We start from the raw sequence: 17,407 nt of genomic DNA, 5'->3' as shown, positions 1-17,407 counted from the left end.
ACTATTTGGTTCCTACATCCAATGCACTGCTCCTCAGTTGCACATTGTGTGGGAAATCCATGACTCTTAAATGCTTAGAAACATAGACAATCGGTACGGGAGTAGGCCATTCGGCCCTTCGATCCAGCACCGCCATTCAATGTGATCATCCACAATCTGTACCCCGCTCCTGCCTTTCCCCACATCCCTCGATTCCCACCTCCTTGAATACCAGCCAACCTTTGTTTAAGCTGCAGATGAAAGCTGAGCAAATACATCAGTATCTGATTAGATCTCAAACTCCAGCACATGTAGTTTGTTTAAAACCTCTACGCTGACTGACCACACATTAAACCAATTCCTTTATTCCATCGCATCATGTCACTCCCAATTTTATTGTCAGTATCAGAATTTCCAGGAATGCATCCTTGGTCCTCATTATCATTCTGGTCGCATGTGTGCATGGGGAGAGAAATATCTTCCACAATCAGTCAACGTTACGGGAATCTGACATGCGTCTAAAGCAGGTGCATGTACCAGACAGCACGGACTGGGCTTTAGAACAGCAGCAGCGGCGGACTGGCCAGGATGTCAGCATGCCCGATGGCAAGTGGACCCCTGATGAAGTGGGCCCCCTTTGTCTCCTGGCAACCAATATTTTTAGACCAAGTCTGCCACTGGCAGGAAGAACTCATCTCATCAAACAGCACGTGTGGAGACACAAGGTGTAGGATGTCTTGTGTCCAAACCCTGCATCAGGGATGAGGGGGAACAGGAAAGATGGGCAGATAATAGCGGTATGTAAGGGGGTGGGATACAGGATGGTAGATGGTAAGGGGCGGTGGAGAAGGGGGGGGGATAATGGATATATGGAATCAGACGGGGTTCAGTTTATTGTCATGTGTACCAAGGTACAGTGAAAAGCCTTTTGTTGCATGCTAACCAGCCAGCAGGAAGACTATACATGATCACAATTGAGCCGTCCACAGTTTACAGATACAGGTAAAAGGGAATAAGATTTAAGTCTAATAAAGTCCGATCTGAGGGTCTTCAATGAGGTAAATAATAGCTTAGCTCACACTGCTCTCTAGTTGTGGTAGGATGGTTCAGTTGTCTGATAACAGCTGGAAAGAAACTTACCTTAACCATATAACCATATAACAATTACAGCACAGAAACAGGCCATCTCGGCCCTACAAGTCCGTGCCGAACAACTTTTTTCCCTTAGTCCCACCTGCCTGCACTCATACCATAACCCTCCATTCCCTTCTCATCCATATACCTATCCAATTTATTTTTAAATGATACCAACGAACCTGCCTCCACCACTTCCACTGGAAGCTCATTCCACACCGCCACCACTCTCTGAGCAAAGAAGTTCCCCCTCATGTTACCCCTAAACTTCTGTCCCTTAATTCTGAAGTCATGTCCTCTTGTTTGAATCTTCCCTATTCTCAAAGGGAAAAGCTTGTCCACATCAACTCTGTCTATCCCTCTCATCATTTTAAAGACCTCTATCAAGTCCCCCCCTTAACCTTCTGTGCTCCAGAGAATAAAGACCTAACTTATTCAACCTATCTCTGTAACTTAGTTGTTGAAACAAACCAAGTTGAATTTGTACCTTGAATTTGGAGGTGTGTGTTTTCACACTTCTGTACCCCTTGTCTGATGGGAGAGGGGAGAAGAGGGAGTGGATGGGGTGAGACTGGTCCTTGATGATGCTGCTGGCCTTGCCTAGGCAGCATGAGGTGAAGTTGGAGTCAACGGAAGGGGGGTTGGTTGGTGTGATTCAGAAGCAAGGCCATCCCATGCACAATTTACAATGAGAAAGAATGATCCTGCGCTTCAAGGCCCCTTCATAACCATGGAGCATCTGAACCTCAAAGAGATTTGCAGCTACTTGACCACTTTTGATGGTTGGCCCTTGTTAAAAGGTTGGAAATGTGGCCATCAACAAGCATTCAACAATGCATCCACAAACAGCAACATGACGATAACCAGATTCTTTGCTTTAGTGGTGTTGCCTGAGACATGACGTTTGGCCACAACAATATTGGTGGCATTATTACTTTTCCTCACAACATAGACAGTGGATATTTTATCTGAGATAGCCGACTGAACCTCGATGCAACATCTCATCTGAAAGATATTCTCAAGATGCCAGAGCACGTTTTTGGAATGTTCCCAAAATGTCTCTCCGTGAGATGGCCCAGTTGCCCAGTGTTCTTGCCGATACAGCATAAATCACAGGCAAATACTTAGTACCTTGTTCAGAACATAACACCAGGCTGGACTCATCCACAAGACAGGCTGTGCTATGTTTCCAAACACACGTTGCCAATGAGTGAGGTTCCTTGCTGCCAATGTGTTTTGAGTAAATCCAATTCCAGAATGCAGAGCTTGGCAGCCCTGTGGCTGAGAGACAGAATGGATAACTCACAACCAGGCACATCTTCTCCAATGAGATCCAACCATTATCAAAGGTCATCAAAACTGCCACAACTTTAGTTAGCTTAGTTTAGAGATACAGCATGGATACAGGCCCTTTGGCCCAACACATCCATGCCAACCAGCGATCATCCACACTAACACTATCCTACAGACAATAGACAATAGGTGCAGGAGTAGGCCATTCGGCCCTTCCAGCCAGCACCACCATTCAATGTGATCATGGCTGATCATCCCCAATCAGTACCCCATTCCTGCCTTCTCCCCATATCCCCTGACTCCACTATCTTTAATAGCCTTAGGGACAATTTACAATTTAACCGAAGCCAATTAATCTATAAACCCACATGTCTTTGGAATGTGCGAGGTAACTAGAGAACGCGGAGAAAACCCACAAGGTCACAGAGACAACGTACAAACTCCACACAGACAGCACCCTTGGTCGGGATCAAACTCGGGTCTTTGACCCTGTAAGGCAGCAACTCTACCGTTGCGCCACTGGGCCGCCCATATCTTAATTAATGGAATTACCAATATTATTTTAGGTTTGATTAGAAATATAGCATGGGCACAACATTGAATAGCTCCAAACGAAAGCACACCTGTGAATTCTTTATGAAATATACCCACAAATGTAATATTTCATCACATCTGAAAAACAGGACATATTATTCCATGATCATGTAATAACATAGATAAAAAGGTAGGATATTAATTCACTACTTGTCCAAGGATTACTCAGTGTAATATATCAACCCCCAATTGTAAGAGTAGTTGGGTCAGGGGAGGCAAATCCCAAGGAAGCCTCGTCAATATTAAGACCAACTTCATCAGCACAAATGTTCTCCATGACTTGTTTGAGTCTGGGCAGATCCACGTTAATGGCAGCAGATGCCAGATGAGGACTAGAGTTAATAGGAACATATGTAGTAAGAGGGGTTGTGGACTTTACAGAATGCTGGAGCTGTAGCTTCCAGAAGCTGGAGAGATCATTCTAGCCATCAAGAATGAAGAGCTCACTCCAGCCCACTTGACTAGAGCGTTTTCTTCCCATCCGTTATCAGGCAACTGCACCATCCAACCACCAACCAGAGAGCAGTCCTGAACTACTATCTACATCAATGGAAGCCCTAGGATTATCTTTATGCCGGCTCTATCTTGCACTAATGTTCACGTTATTCCCTTATCCTGTATCTGTACACTGTGGACGGCTCGATTGTAATCATGTATAGTCTTTTTTCCACTGACTGCTTAATATGCAACAAAATATTTTCACTGGGGATTAAACTAAACTAATGATCCTTAACCTAGAAGCACTACTTTGCAGTTCTAAGACGTGTAAAGCCATCAGTCCAGTCAGCCTTAACACTGACCATACCTTGAAACAGCCTGAGATCATATCTTGGCTTTTGGTTTGCGCAAAATGACTTCAAGCAGCAAAGGTTAACGCACTAACCTTATATGTTGGATTGTACAGTCAGTCTTCTTGGCATGAGCATCATTGTAGAAGGTTCTTGATGAGCTGCCAGCTATACTATGCAGTGCACAATCTTGGCTGTGGTGCATAAAACCAAACATGTGGCACTGCTTAATACCTATCATGTTGTTGATGGCTGCAACAACCAATATTTCATAGAAGCTGGAATTGTGGTCATGCTGAACATACAGTCCAGCCCCAGCTTTGAACGTTAGAAACCTGGACCTTGCCGCTTCAGATGTAGATTCAAAATCACTACAAAAACTGTTTGCTTGTTGTCTTGGCATTCAGAGATAAGCTCGGTAATTGGATGTTGCAGAGGCTGCTTTGTGAGACTGTCATTACATTATTTAGTGCATCGTACATTGAAGGCTGACAAGTTAAAATGCAAGGAGATATTGTTGGGAAGACAGACACAAACTGCTGGAGTAACTATGCACAACAGTCTCTGGAGAGAAGGAAGGGGTGATGTTTCGGGTTGAGACCCTTCCGCAGAACCACTCCGAGATCAGTCTGAAGAAGGGTCTCGACCTGAAACGTCGCCTATTCCTTCTCTCCAGAGCCGCTGCCTGTCCCGCTGAGTTACTCCAGCATTAGACCATTTTGTGTCTACCTCCAAGGTATTATTGGGGATGTTTTGAAGATTGAATGTGGTAGATCTTGTTTCAAGCTTAGCATTATAGGTTTAGTGCGGTGTACCATCCTCTACAATTACATTCAATTGTTTTGGGTAAAGAGGGTGGTGGTGGGGAGGAGGGGGTAAATGAGAGCAAATCCCAGGCTTATTGAGACTTGTTGAGGTTTCTGGAGACAATCTGGTGGCATCACTTTAGCAAGGGACACGATGGAAATAAACAATGAAAGTCATTCCTGAGAAATCTAACATGAAGCAGCGACAAGATGCAAAGATGTCGGAAAAACGAGGTAGAATGTGTAGACGGCAGGTTCAGTGTACACGTCTACAACAACAGGAACAGATTAAGAGCAGATGGGAACATTACAGATAATGACAAGCTCATCTCTTCCTATATCAAAAACTTGGTGATGGTGGATTTGAGATGACTGGACTATTCGAGATCAATGTCAGTTGTGTACTTTGCCTGAGTCTGGGTATGATTACCCACCCTCACATACATTCTTTTGGCATGACCACTTCAGTTTGGGTTTAGTAGCGTGTGTTAGGTTGGTTTGTTGAGGTCCTGAAACACAAGTGCCACAATCCCACTGCAATATCTTCCTGCTATGTCAGCATTCTTGCAAGAAGCAGGTCTTGACTTTATCTGGCAAAGGCCAAGCAATAACATTCAGTTCAGAGCTCAGCTGGCTTTTGATGACTCTTTATGCCAAATCTCTCATTGGGAGACTGGAACATTTCACTCAACAGCCAGGACAATTGACCCACTACATGTCCACCACTGTGGAGGCCTGAGACACAGAACGGAGACGAGGAAACACTTTTCCTCACAGAGAGTTGTGAGTCTGTGGAATTCTCTGCCTCAGAGGATGGTGGAGGCCGGTTCTCTGGATACTTTCAAGAGAGAGCTAGATAGGGTTCTTAAAGATAGCGGAGTCAGGGGATATGGGGAGAAGGCAGGAACGGGGTACTGATTGTGGATGATCAGCTATGATCACATTAAATGGCGGTGCTGGCTCGAAGGGCCGAATGGCCTACTCCTGCACCTATTGTCTATTGTCTAAAAACACACTGCTTTACTTTCTCACACCATCCATATTACTGTCCAGCCTCAGATTTTGGAAATGACAAGATTATGTCAGGAAATGAAAAATCACCAAAAACAAAAATTGAAATAAGAACAGAAAATGCCGGGAAAACTAGGAGGAGAGGCAGCATCTATGAAAAGTGAAACCAAGTTTATGGGTCAGGTTGAAGTCCCTTCTGCCCAACATTTTCTACTTTATTTAATATAATCTGGGTGCCTCATTTTCAGAAGGACAGCAGGAGTTTAAGAAATGTGAACTCATTCACGATGTGTTTGATGGTTTGTTGATGAGCTATTGATGGTGGTGGAATGGGTAAAGGACAAAATTGTGCGACACATCTAGAGCAGGCCAGTACCACCAATGAAGCAGGGAATATTAAATGGAACCAAATGTAAATAAAAATGAACTACAGATGCTGGTTTATACCAAAGAAAGACACAAGGTGCTGGAGTGCTGGAGTAACTCAGCGGGTCAGGCAGCACCTCTGGAGAATTTGTCTAGATGATGTTTCAGATTGAGACCCGGTCTGAAGTAGGGTCCCGAGCTGAAACATCACCTATCCATGTTCTGGCTAATATTGTTATAGGAAGCAGAGGGTGGGGTCATGGTTTGACTCTGATGGTTTGACTTCTCCAACAGGTTAATTGCCCTTCATTATGTTGACCGATGTATTGGCTAATTGGACTGGTGATTAGGGATACATGAACAGAGAATGCTAAAAGGTGGGGACAGTCCCTGCAATTTGACAAAACTTAAAGCAGAAGGAAGAATAGTTTACAAAAATAAATCTATTTTGCACATGGTGACTTGAAATATATTTTATGGATTCTAGTAAAACTGTTCACATTTGAGTCATAGAGTTATAGAGTGATACAGTGTGGAAACAGGCCCTTCAGCCCAACTTGCCCACACCGGCCAACATGTCCCAGCTACACTAGTCATAGAGTGATACAGCATGGAAACAGGCCCTTCAGCCCAACTTGCCCACACCGGCCAACATGTCCCAGCTACACTAGTCATAGAGTGATACAGCATGGAAACAGGCCCTTCAGCCCAACTTGCCCACACCGGCCAACATGTCCCAGCTACACTAGTCCCACAATCTCCTTCTAAAACACATTTAAATAGTAAAAGGCTTTTAAAAATAATTTATATTTGTTTATAAATATTATCATGTTGTACTGCTACTGAAAAGGAACACAACATTTGGAAATTAAAAACACGTTATTTACTTATGTACCTTTGAAATATATTTTTTTCCAAACCTACTTAATTCTGCAGATGCATCAATGTTAAGTTAGATTAGAATATTCTATGGTGTCAACAATACATTATCACTTGTAAGAAATCATTAATGTTGCTGCAAAATTATTATTTATTATCAATCCAAATAATCCAATCCAGAGACTACAATATATATCATGTCCTTGAAATGCTGTCAATCCCACTAATATAAATAAATGTCAGATAGTTTGCTGAAACTCCATGAAAGCTCATTAAAATAGCATTAGTGCCCATGTCTAAATGTCAATGTAATGCCGTTCTTAATGTCTGCAGCAATTATGTGCACATTTCAATCTGTGCAAACAGCAAATACTGTTGCAGTTAGCCACCTTAGTCTGTGCAGTTCTGTTTCATTCTCCTCTAACTCACATCTGAAGCAAATGCAGTAAGTTTTATTGCATGCTTAGTGCAGAATGCTGAGTGAATTTCCAATGTAGATTATAATTACATCAGACATTCATGATTTGTATTGCTCCCAGGATTGCTTTCTATATGTTTCTAATACTAGTTTTAATAATAAGTAAACAACAAGATGCATGTCCCTCTTTTTCCCAACAATTGATTAAAACATGGATTACTTTACCCAAATTTATAGTCCTGGTTCACAGTCCATTATATATTTTTATGCAGATTTGTTTGATTATTTAAAAACAAGACACTCAATGATATATTGTATTTGTACTGAATGTTGACTATGTTGTCAGTCTTAATATAATAATTTTAGCAATATCTCAATGACTTTTCTAAATTAATTTTCAGTAAACTGTGGCAAATGCTGAACTGTAAACTGAGAACACCAAACACTATTTGTCAATTCTCCTGTTTCCTGTAATCAATTTATGTTATGGTTGATTAACTTTTGTTCCATTTGCTTTTTTAGCAAAGCTTTTTTTAATTTTTAAAAGAATAAATTGGTCAGTAGAGTCAGCATTTGTTGTCCATTGATGTTATTGGACAATATTGGGACCAGAGCTTCATCCAGCCAGTCTCACATATCCAGCAAATGACAATACCAACATACTCCAACCACTGATAGACCACAGGCCAAAATGAAATCAGATCATTGAGCCATGGGCATAGTCATACAGCGTGGAAAGAGGCCCTTCGGCCCAACTTGTCCATGCCAACCAAGGTGCCCCATCTACACTAGCTCCATCTGCCTCCCTTTCCCATATGGTCACGGTGGCGCAGCAGTAGAGTTGTTGCCTTACAGCAAAATGCAGCACTGGAGACCCGGGTTCGATCCCGACTACGGGCACTATCTGTACAGAGTTTGTACGTTCTCCCCGTGACCTGCGTAGGTTTTCGTACAACGGGGAGAATGTACAAACTCCGTACAGACTGCACCCGTAGTGAGGATGGAACCCGTGTCTCTGGCGCTGTGAGGCAGCGACTCTACCGTTGCTCCACTGTGCGCCCCCCCCCCTTTTGGCCATTTTGGGTTATTCGTTATCTAAATAAATGTGATGCTAAAATAATGTTCAGATTTTTTCCCTGTGAATTTCTGCTGAAGATCAGCATTGTTATTCTTTCTTAGTTCTTTTTGCGGCATGTGCAAGTTTTCCTTGCATCTTAATGACCAGCACTGGGCACGCCACCAGTACTGCAGTTACAACTGATTGGATGGTGATTCTATTTACGCATAATTCCCTCTGTTTTGGCTGTAAATGTTGTTCTGTTGTTCCACGGACACAGTGAGCCCAATGCTGCCACAATTACAAATGCTGCCACACATATTTTCACTTGGATAATTTCTTATCCCGAGAGAACTTTGCTCAGCACTACAAAGTTTTCTCTTCTTCCAAGGACTCCACTTTATATAAAATTCTTCAGTTACGCTACATGGAAGTATTTACAGACTCTGCTGCATGAACAGCCATGAGAAGAGGAATAAAAGTCTGAAGAAAGGTCTCAACCCAAAACGTCATCCTTCTGTGTAAAAAACTTTAAAATAATGAATCGACTGGAGTTTGTTTGTTTCACCATTATATGCAATAATGTGGAGGTTCCTCTGTACATTATCTATTACACCAGTTTTATTTCCCACCGACCAACATGATCATTTGTTACATTATATTTTGATACATTTTTGCTGTTTAATTTTGTTTCTTCCACAAAAAATCAAATCTGTTCTTTTTTAGTTTGAATAATAGGTTGTTCAGATCCTGCAGATTTTGGCCTCATATGGCTCAGTTAAAGTCTCACTTTCATATTTATGGTTGGTTGTGTGACATTTCCCAGAAATATTCCTTCATAGGTTTAGCTTCAGTTGAGTTCAGAGGTTCAACGTGGAAACAGGCCCTTCAGCCCACTGAGTCCGTGCTGGCCAGCGATCCCCACACATTAACACTATCCTACATACACTAGGGGCAATTTACATTTATACCAAGCCAATTAACCTACAAACCCGCACGTCTTTGGAGTGTGGGAGGAAATCAAAGATCTTGAAAAAAACCTACGCAGGTCACGGGGAAAACGTACAAACTCTGTACAGACAGCACCCATAGTCGGGATCGAACCCAGCTCTCTGGCACTGCATTCACTGTAAGACAGCAACACTACCACCGAACCACCATGCCGCTCTGATTGTGATTGTTACGGTCTCATTGTTATTCCCAACATTATGCAACAATTGACCGTGTTGGTCGAAGGTCTCATTTCAATTTATAAGCAGCATTTGTCTCCCTCTGCAGGTGGATCCACAGTCTGGTCCAGAACATGGATCGGCAGAAAAACAATGATATGTTTTTCAGTTTATCTTTCTTTACATATAATTAATTATTCAATTCCAAACTTAATTGTTATCCTTGGTGGAATTTAATTTTTTAATTTATTTCACAAACCCTAGAAATATCAATGGTCCTTTTTAACATAGTCCAATGCAGTAACAGCCCCTTCGGCCCTCTTTCAGACTATCAGTCTGAACAAAGCATTTTGAGGATTACTCACTGGTTTTCTTCCCCCCCCCCCCCCCCTTCATCTGTTCTTTGAATCAATTTAACTACTCAGACGCTAATTCCATAAATCTCTGCCTTGTTACTAAGGAGTTAGTAATATCCAGGCAGATCAAATTACTGGATTACTTTAATCCACTGGCTATATATCCTCTTCATGGATTATCAACAGAATTGTATGGGAATTATTTAGTTTCATTTATTGCCATGGTGGCGTAGAGTTGTTGCCTTACAGTACTCACAGCGCCAGAGACCTGGGTTCAATCCCGACTACGGGTGCTGTCTGTATGGAGTTTGTCTGTTCTCTACATACAAACTCCGGGGGGTTTTTCTCCAAGATCTTCGTTTTCCTCCCACACTCCAAAGATGTGCAGACGTACAATAATGAATTGAGCAATTTTTCAAAGTTTACACACACTGTGTCTCTTTTTGTAGACCACTATCTACAGTTCCTCAATTCTACATCAATCTGCCCCTGATGTAAATCTAGTCACCGGAGCTTATTGGGAGTAAAATTGGCGTCACTTTTATCAACATGACAACATTGACCGGACTTTAAAAAAATAGCTGAGCTTGTGAACTTTGAGTCTCTTGATATTTCAAATGGTGCAGAAAATGGATGAATTTGAAATTCAGAGCTGGAGGCAAGAAAGAAGAAAGTTGGAAAATCAAAACACAGGGTTCGAGGCAACGGAAGATGTGGTGATGGGAGAAATATATAAAGGCAGAGTTAAAGAAATTGATACTTCAGGGGGAAAATGCCAAAGGGCTGAACAAGATTATGAAGACTTACAGAGCAGTGGGGCATGAACTATAAATAAATGAACACAAGCGTGAGGAGTTCTACTTTGAAACACTAAAGGGCAGACACACTAAAGTGGCTGCAAGACAAGTGTGATAAGTGAACAAAATTCAACAGCATATATTAGGGTGGCACGGTGGTAGAGTTGCTGCCTCACAGCGCCAGAGACCCGGGTTCAATCCTGACGACGGGTGCTGTCTGTACGGAGTTTGCACGTTCTCTCCCCGTGACTACGTGGGTTTTCTCCGGGTTCTCCGGTTTCCTTCCGCACTCCAAAGACAGACCGGTTTGTAGTTTAATTGGCTGCGGTAAAAACATTTTTTAAATGTTCCCCAGTGTGTGTTGGATAATGTTAGTGTGTGGGGATCGCTGGTCGATGTGGACTCGGTGGGCCGATGGGCCTGTTATCACGTTGTATCTCTAAACTGAACTAAATACATCAAACAGAGTTTTGGGTGTCGGTTGTGGTGATATTTAGGGAAGAGTTGATGTGCGAGGAAGAAAAAAAGTTATAATTAGAATGTACACAAAGGATGGGAACAGAATATAGTCTAATCAAGGAACTGCAGATGCTGGTTAATACATAAAAAGATACAAAGTGCCGGGGTAACTCAACAGGTCAGGCAACATCTTAGTTTAAATTTGGTTTTGGTTTTAGTTTGGAGATGCAGTGTGGAAGCAGACCTTTCGGCCCATCGAGTCCATGCCGACCAGCAATCACCTCTATACTAGCACTACCCTACACACTAGGGACAATTTACAATTATACCTAGCCATATAACCTACAAACCTGCATGTCTTTGGAGTGTGGGAGGAAACCAGAGCTCCCGGAGAAAACTCACGGGGTCACAGGGAGAGCGTACAAACTCTGCACAGACAGCACCCGTGGTAGGTTCGGACCAACCCTGGCGCTGCAAGCGTAACTCTACCCTCTGCACACTCTACTGCTGAGAACCGGATCAGGTGACATTTCGCAATACCGTTCTCAGAGAAAAATAGTGGCAAGCATTGAGGCATTGATGTGGGGCATTGTTGGGCCCAATGTGGCCATTGAAATGGAGTTGTATTCACTAATCAGGCCTCTCCCTCAGCCCTGACATTTATGTGGGAGGAACCTGAATCATCAAGGAAATAATGGCCAGTGGGACCATGTGTGCCCAGGGGCAGTGAAGGTGTGGAGAGAGGAAGAGGAACTGTGTGAGTGGACTTTATCAGTAGACACATGTCAGGCAGACACACAACTTAAATAGTCCACCATCCCCTGTGTAACTCATTCCTCTTTGAAACAGTACCTGCGTGGGAATCCACATCTTTCTTAAAAGACCCAGAAAATTAAAAAAGCCCTCTTAATCATATTGACATCATGCTAGGAAGTGTATTGGCATAATAACATAAAAAAAAAAAGATTTAAAGAAGATATCTTGACATTCAAGTCAATATTTAGTTTACTTTAGTTTAGAGATACATCGCGGAAACAGGCCCTTCGGCCCACCGAGTCCGTACCGACCAGCGATCCCCGCACATTAACACAAGCCTACACACACTAGGGACAATTTACACTGATACCAAGTATACAAACCCAAGCCAATTAACCTACAAACCTGCACGTCTTTGACGTGTGAGAGGAAACCAAAGATATCGGAAAAAACCCGCGCGGTCACAGGGAAAACGTACAAACTCTGCACAGACAGCACCAGTAGTCGGGATCAAACCCAGCGCTGCAAGCGCTGTAAGGCAGCAACTCTACTGCTGCGCCATCGTGCCGCTATATCTGTCAATATGGCAAGCATTGTTTTGTACCTATAATTGTTTACCCATTGTTTTTACCTAATCCTTCTCTCCACAGATGCTGCCTGGCCCGTTGAGTTACTCCAGCATTTTTACCTTACATATTGTTTTTTTTTTAAACATTGTTTAAGTGTTGTATGTCTGGAAAGAACATTCAGAATGGAATAAAATAACAGTCAGAGTGACGACCAGCACAAATTGGAGGAACAACACCTCATATTATGCTTGGGTAGTTTCCACCCCAGCGGTATGAACATTGACTTCTCTAATTTCAGGTAGTCCCTGCTTTCTCCCTCCTTTCCTTCCCCTTCCCAGCTCTCCCACAAAGATTACTGTCCCCGCCTCTTCCTTTCTTTTTTCTCACCCCCACCCCCTCGACATCAGTCTGAAGAAGGGTCTCAACCCAAAACATCGCCTATTCCTTTTCTCCCGAGATGCTGCCTCACCCGCTGAGTTTCTCCAGCATTTTTTGTTTACTTTCAGTTGAAGCATTAATTTCCAGAGATGAAAGGAAGCTTGTTCTCAGATTTATATGCAAAGGGTAAACTGCGCTGGGAATAAGGAGTTTGTAGTGTGCAGGGGGGGTAGAGATGGGCCAGAGTTGTGTAACACGCGATTGCTAGAAATGTGGAACTTCACACAAAACCAGCAGGTGGTGATATCAGCTTAAAAACAGTATCAAAACCAGGACACCCAAACCAAAGATGAGACACGAAAAGTTGGAGAGGTCTGAAGGAGGGCCTCGACCCGAAACGTCACCCATTCCTTCTCTCCAGAGATGCTGCCTGTCCCGCTGAGTTACTCCAGCTTTTTGTGTCTATCTAAAATAAACCACTTCCTTTCCAGAAATGAGAACTTGGGTAGAAGCCTCACGCTGTTAGCTCCCATCAAAGAGGAACTGCTGCTTATGAAACATTGCAAAGTGCAGAATAGGCTGCTGTTATATTGCATAAAGCACATATGTCTGAATGCTGCCTATGTCTTGTCAACTTCAATGTGACTGTGCTGTCAATGAGGTGTAAGCAAAGCTGACAATGCAAAAAAAAACAACTTACAGCTGAATTACTGCAGATACACACAAAAAGCTGGAGTGACAATGACACAGGCAGCATCTCTGGAGAGAAGGAATGGGTGACGTTTCGGGTCGAGACCCTTCTTTAGACCCGAAACGTCGTCCACTCCTTCTCTCCAGAGATGCTGCTTGTCCCACAGAGTTACTCCAGCTTTTTAGTGTCTATCTTCGGATTAAACCAGCATCTGCAGTTCCTTCCTATACAGCTGAATTGCTGCAGTGGATAGGTTTGTAACAATTGGCTTCTCCTGTTGTAATTGTCACTAATTGCAATTCATCTCGAAAGGAAGCTTAAAATAGCACCCGCAACATGCAATGAGTTCATAAACCCACTCATTGTAGAGAAATTGCAGAGATATTGTCCTGCTGTAGGTGGTAATTGTTCTTTTGTTTTCAAGAAACGGAATGTCCCAGCTACCCTTTGGTTCATGATTCATCGGTGAAGTTCACACTGCAGAGGAGGATCAAGGGGCAATGTGTCACCTTCGTCACCACTACTGAACGCTCAGTCCCTTCATTTACCTCCATCAAAAGAACTAGAATTCTGAAGAACGATACTGTCTTCTAAGTTGCACTTATTAAAAATCAGGATCACTTCATTATCCAATCAGGCAGAAGAGTCATCACCGTGGCGCAGCGGTAGAGTTGCTGCCTCACAGCGCCAGAGACCCGGTTTGGATCCCGACTACGGTTGCTGTCTGTACGGAGTTTGTACCTTCTCCCTGTGACTGCGTGGGTTTTCTCCGAGAGCTCCGCTTTTCCTCCCTCACTCCAAAGACGTGCTGGTTTGTATGTTAATTGGCATTGGTAACATTGTAAATCATCCCTATTGTTGATGTGCGGGGATCGCTGGTCAGAATTGGGGGGGGAGGGAAATCAGTCTACCCCCCACGACAGAAGGGGGAGGAGTTGTACAGTTTGATAGCCACAGGGAAAAAGGATCTCCTGTGGCTTTCTGTGCTGCATCTTGGTGGATACAATCTGTTGCTGAAGGTAGTCCTCAGGTTGACCATTGTGTCTTGCCCATCGATGGTTACAGACTCTAACACTCATCATACGTTTGGGGCAAAATTTACTTTTGGATAGGACAGGTACATGGATAGGACAGGTACATGGATAGGACAGGTACATGGATAGGACAGGTACATGGATAGGACGGGTGCATGGATAGGACAGGTGCATGGATAGGACAGGTGCATGGATAGGACGGGTACATGGATAGGACGGGTACATGGATGGGACAGGTACATGGATGGGATAGGCACATGGATAGGACGGGTGCATGGATAGGACGGGTGCATGGATAGGACGGGTACATGGATGGGACAGGTACATGGATGGGACAGGCACATGGATGGGACAGGTACATGGATGGGACAGGTACATGGATGGGACAGGCACATGGATGGGACAGGCACATGGATGGGACAGGCACATGGATGGGACAGGCACATGGATGGGACAGGTACATGGATGGGACAGGTACATGGAGGGGACAGGTACATGGAGGGGACAGGTACATGGAGGGGACAGGTACATGGATGGGACAGGTACATGGAGGGGGCAGGTATATGAAGAGGACAGGTACATGGATAGGACAGGTACATGGATAGGACAGGTACATGGATAGGACAGGTACATGGATAGGACAGGTACATGGATAGGACAGGTACATGGATAGGACAGGTACATGGATAGGACAGGTACATGGATGGATAGGACAGGTACATGGATAGAACAGGTATATGGAGAGGGCAGGTATATGGAGAGGGCAGGTATATGGAGAGGACAGGTACATAGAAACATAGAAACATAGAAAATAGGTGCAGGAGTAGGCCATTCGGCCCTTCGAGCCTGCACCGCCATTCAATATGATCATGGTTGATCATCCAACTCAGTATCCTGTACCTGCCTTTTTTCCATATACTCTGATCTCTTTAGCCACAAGGGCCACATCTAACTCCCTCTTAAATATAGCCAACGAACTGTGGCCTCAACTACCTTCTGTGGCAGAGAGTTCCAGAGATTCACCACTCTGGGTACCACTACATGGGTAGGACAGGTTTAGAAGGATATGGCAGGTGGGATTAGAGTAGATGGGGCATCTTGGTTGGCGTGGGCATGCTGGGCAGAAGGGCATTTTTCCATGCGCTGTGACTGGACTAAGACTCAAGGTTTTAGACTTTTAGGGAAGAGTAAAACTTCAGGCCATCAGAAGGAAATTGTCACCAAAATATCAAATAGGATATTCAAGTAAAACTTTGTGCCTCAGAAACTAATATGAGAAATATATTACTACCTTGGAGAATAACTGAAAAGAATACTTTAAAGGATTTAATAGAGCATCAGATGAATAAATGGTTCTAATGGGTTAGATGAGGGGGGGTGGTGAAGACATGCATGTGGTGGTTATACACTGGCTTAGAGTGTGTAGGAAGGAACTATCGATGCTAGTTCTCACCAAAGATAGACACAAAAAGCTGGAGTAACTCAGCGGGACAGGCAGCATCTCTGGAGAGAAGAAATGAGTGATGTTTTGGGTCGAGGCCCTTATTCAGACTGAGAGTCAGGGGAGAGGGAAACTGGAGATATGGAAGGGTACAAAGAGAATGTAAGGTGTGAAAACAATTGATCAAAGCAGACAATGCTCAAGGAACGCCACCATTTCTTCTCCTCTGCCTGTCCTGCTGAGTTACTCCAGCTTTTTGTGTCTGTCTCTGGTTCATTGTTGGCTGGCTTAGAATGATTGGGCTTTGTGGCTTGTTTCTGTGTTGCATTTTCTACTTTGACTTCTTCATAAAGTTGTATTGTGTCAAAAACAGCACCCCCAGGGGGACCGAGATTCGGTTCTGCCTCATTCGCCATGCAAACAAAAAACACAAGTGTTTTTACGAAGTCCATCAGTGGAAAGAATGACTTCATAAATATTCTCTAATATCGGGTTTCCTGCAAGCTTTTTCAGAGAGCTTGAGGGATGCTTTAAATAAAAATATGTGGTTTCTAAAAATGATCGCACTCTCAATAAACTATATGTGACTGTCGGCCAGAATTGAAAATGACTTACAAAGGTTTGATCTCTACGACTAGAAATTATTATCAACGAAAGTCAATCAATCTCAGTGTAAACATTTTTTAATAGACTCACATTTACAGTCTGCTGCAGGTTGCACTTTATGCAAAAAAAACATTTAGTTCCGTTTAGTTTAGTTTTGTTTAGGTTAGAGATACAGCGTGGAAACAGGTCCCTCTGCCCAACATGCCCACACTGACCTACATGTCACATCTACACTAGTCCCACCTGCCTGCATTTTCCCATATCCCCCCCCCAAACCTGTCCTATCCATGTACCTATTTAAATATTTCTTAAATGTTGGGATAGTCCCTGCCTCAACTACCTCCTCCGGCAGCTCGCTCCATACACCCACCACCCTTTGTGTGAAAAAGTTACCCCACAGATTCCTATTAAATCACTCCCCCTTCACCTTAAACCTATGTCCTCTGGTCAGGAGACTGTGCGTCTACCCGATCTATTCCTCACATGGTTTTATACACATTGTGAAAACATTTATATTCATTGCAACTACTGACAAGCATAGACACAGTACTAGGAATTTTTCCCGGCAATGTTCCTGAAGTATACTTACACATTCTCTGATCTTGCCCCATCTTTCTTCCTTCCTTTCATCCTAAATAAAAAGACCAAATACAGAATTCTAATTCATCACTTTGACAACAAAAAGCAATCAAATCACTATCGCAGATTACAATCCATCAGAGAGATTTTAATGAGAAAATACTTAGAGCACAGCACCAATGACTGGTTAGCACACAACAAAAGCTTTTCACTGTATGTGTGAAAAAGGAACTGCAGATGCTGGATT

General features: G+C 43.3%; 1 long non-coding RNA gene across 1 annotated transcript in view; it reads right to left on the bottom strand.

Moving 5' to 3' along the window:
- Positions 1-17,407, bottom strand: part of LOC129712532 (uncharacterized) — a 48,191-nt gene that overhangs the window by 27,689 nt on the left and 3,095 nt on the right. The window contains exon 2 of the long non-coding RNA XR_008726072.1: positions 17,171-17,212. This is a non-coding gene — a long non-coding RNA (uncharacterized LOC129712532). The remainder of the gene's footprint in view (positions 1-17,170; positions 17,213-17,407) is intronic.

Source organism: Leucoraja erinacea, chromosome 33 (genome assembly GCF_028641065.1).
Source record: "Leucoraja erinacea ecotype New England chromosome 33, Leri_hhj_1, whole genome shotgun sequence".
Lineage (NCBI taxonomy): Eukaryota > Metazoa > Chordata > Chondrichthyes > Rajiformes > Rajidae > Leucoraja > Leucoraja erinaceus.
The sequence above is the reverse complement of the archived record's forward strand: the minus strand, read 5'-3'. Positions and strand labels throughout refer to the sequence as shown.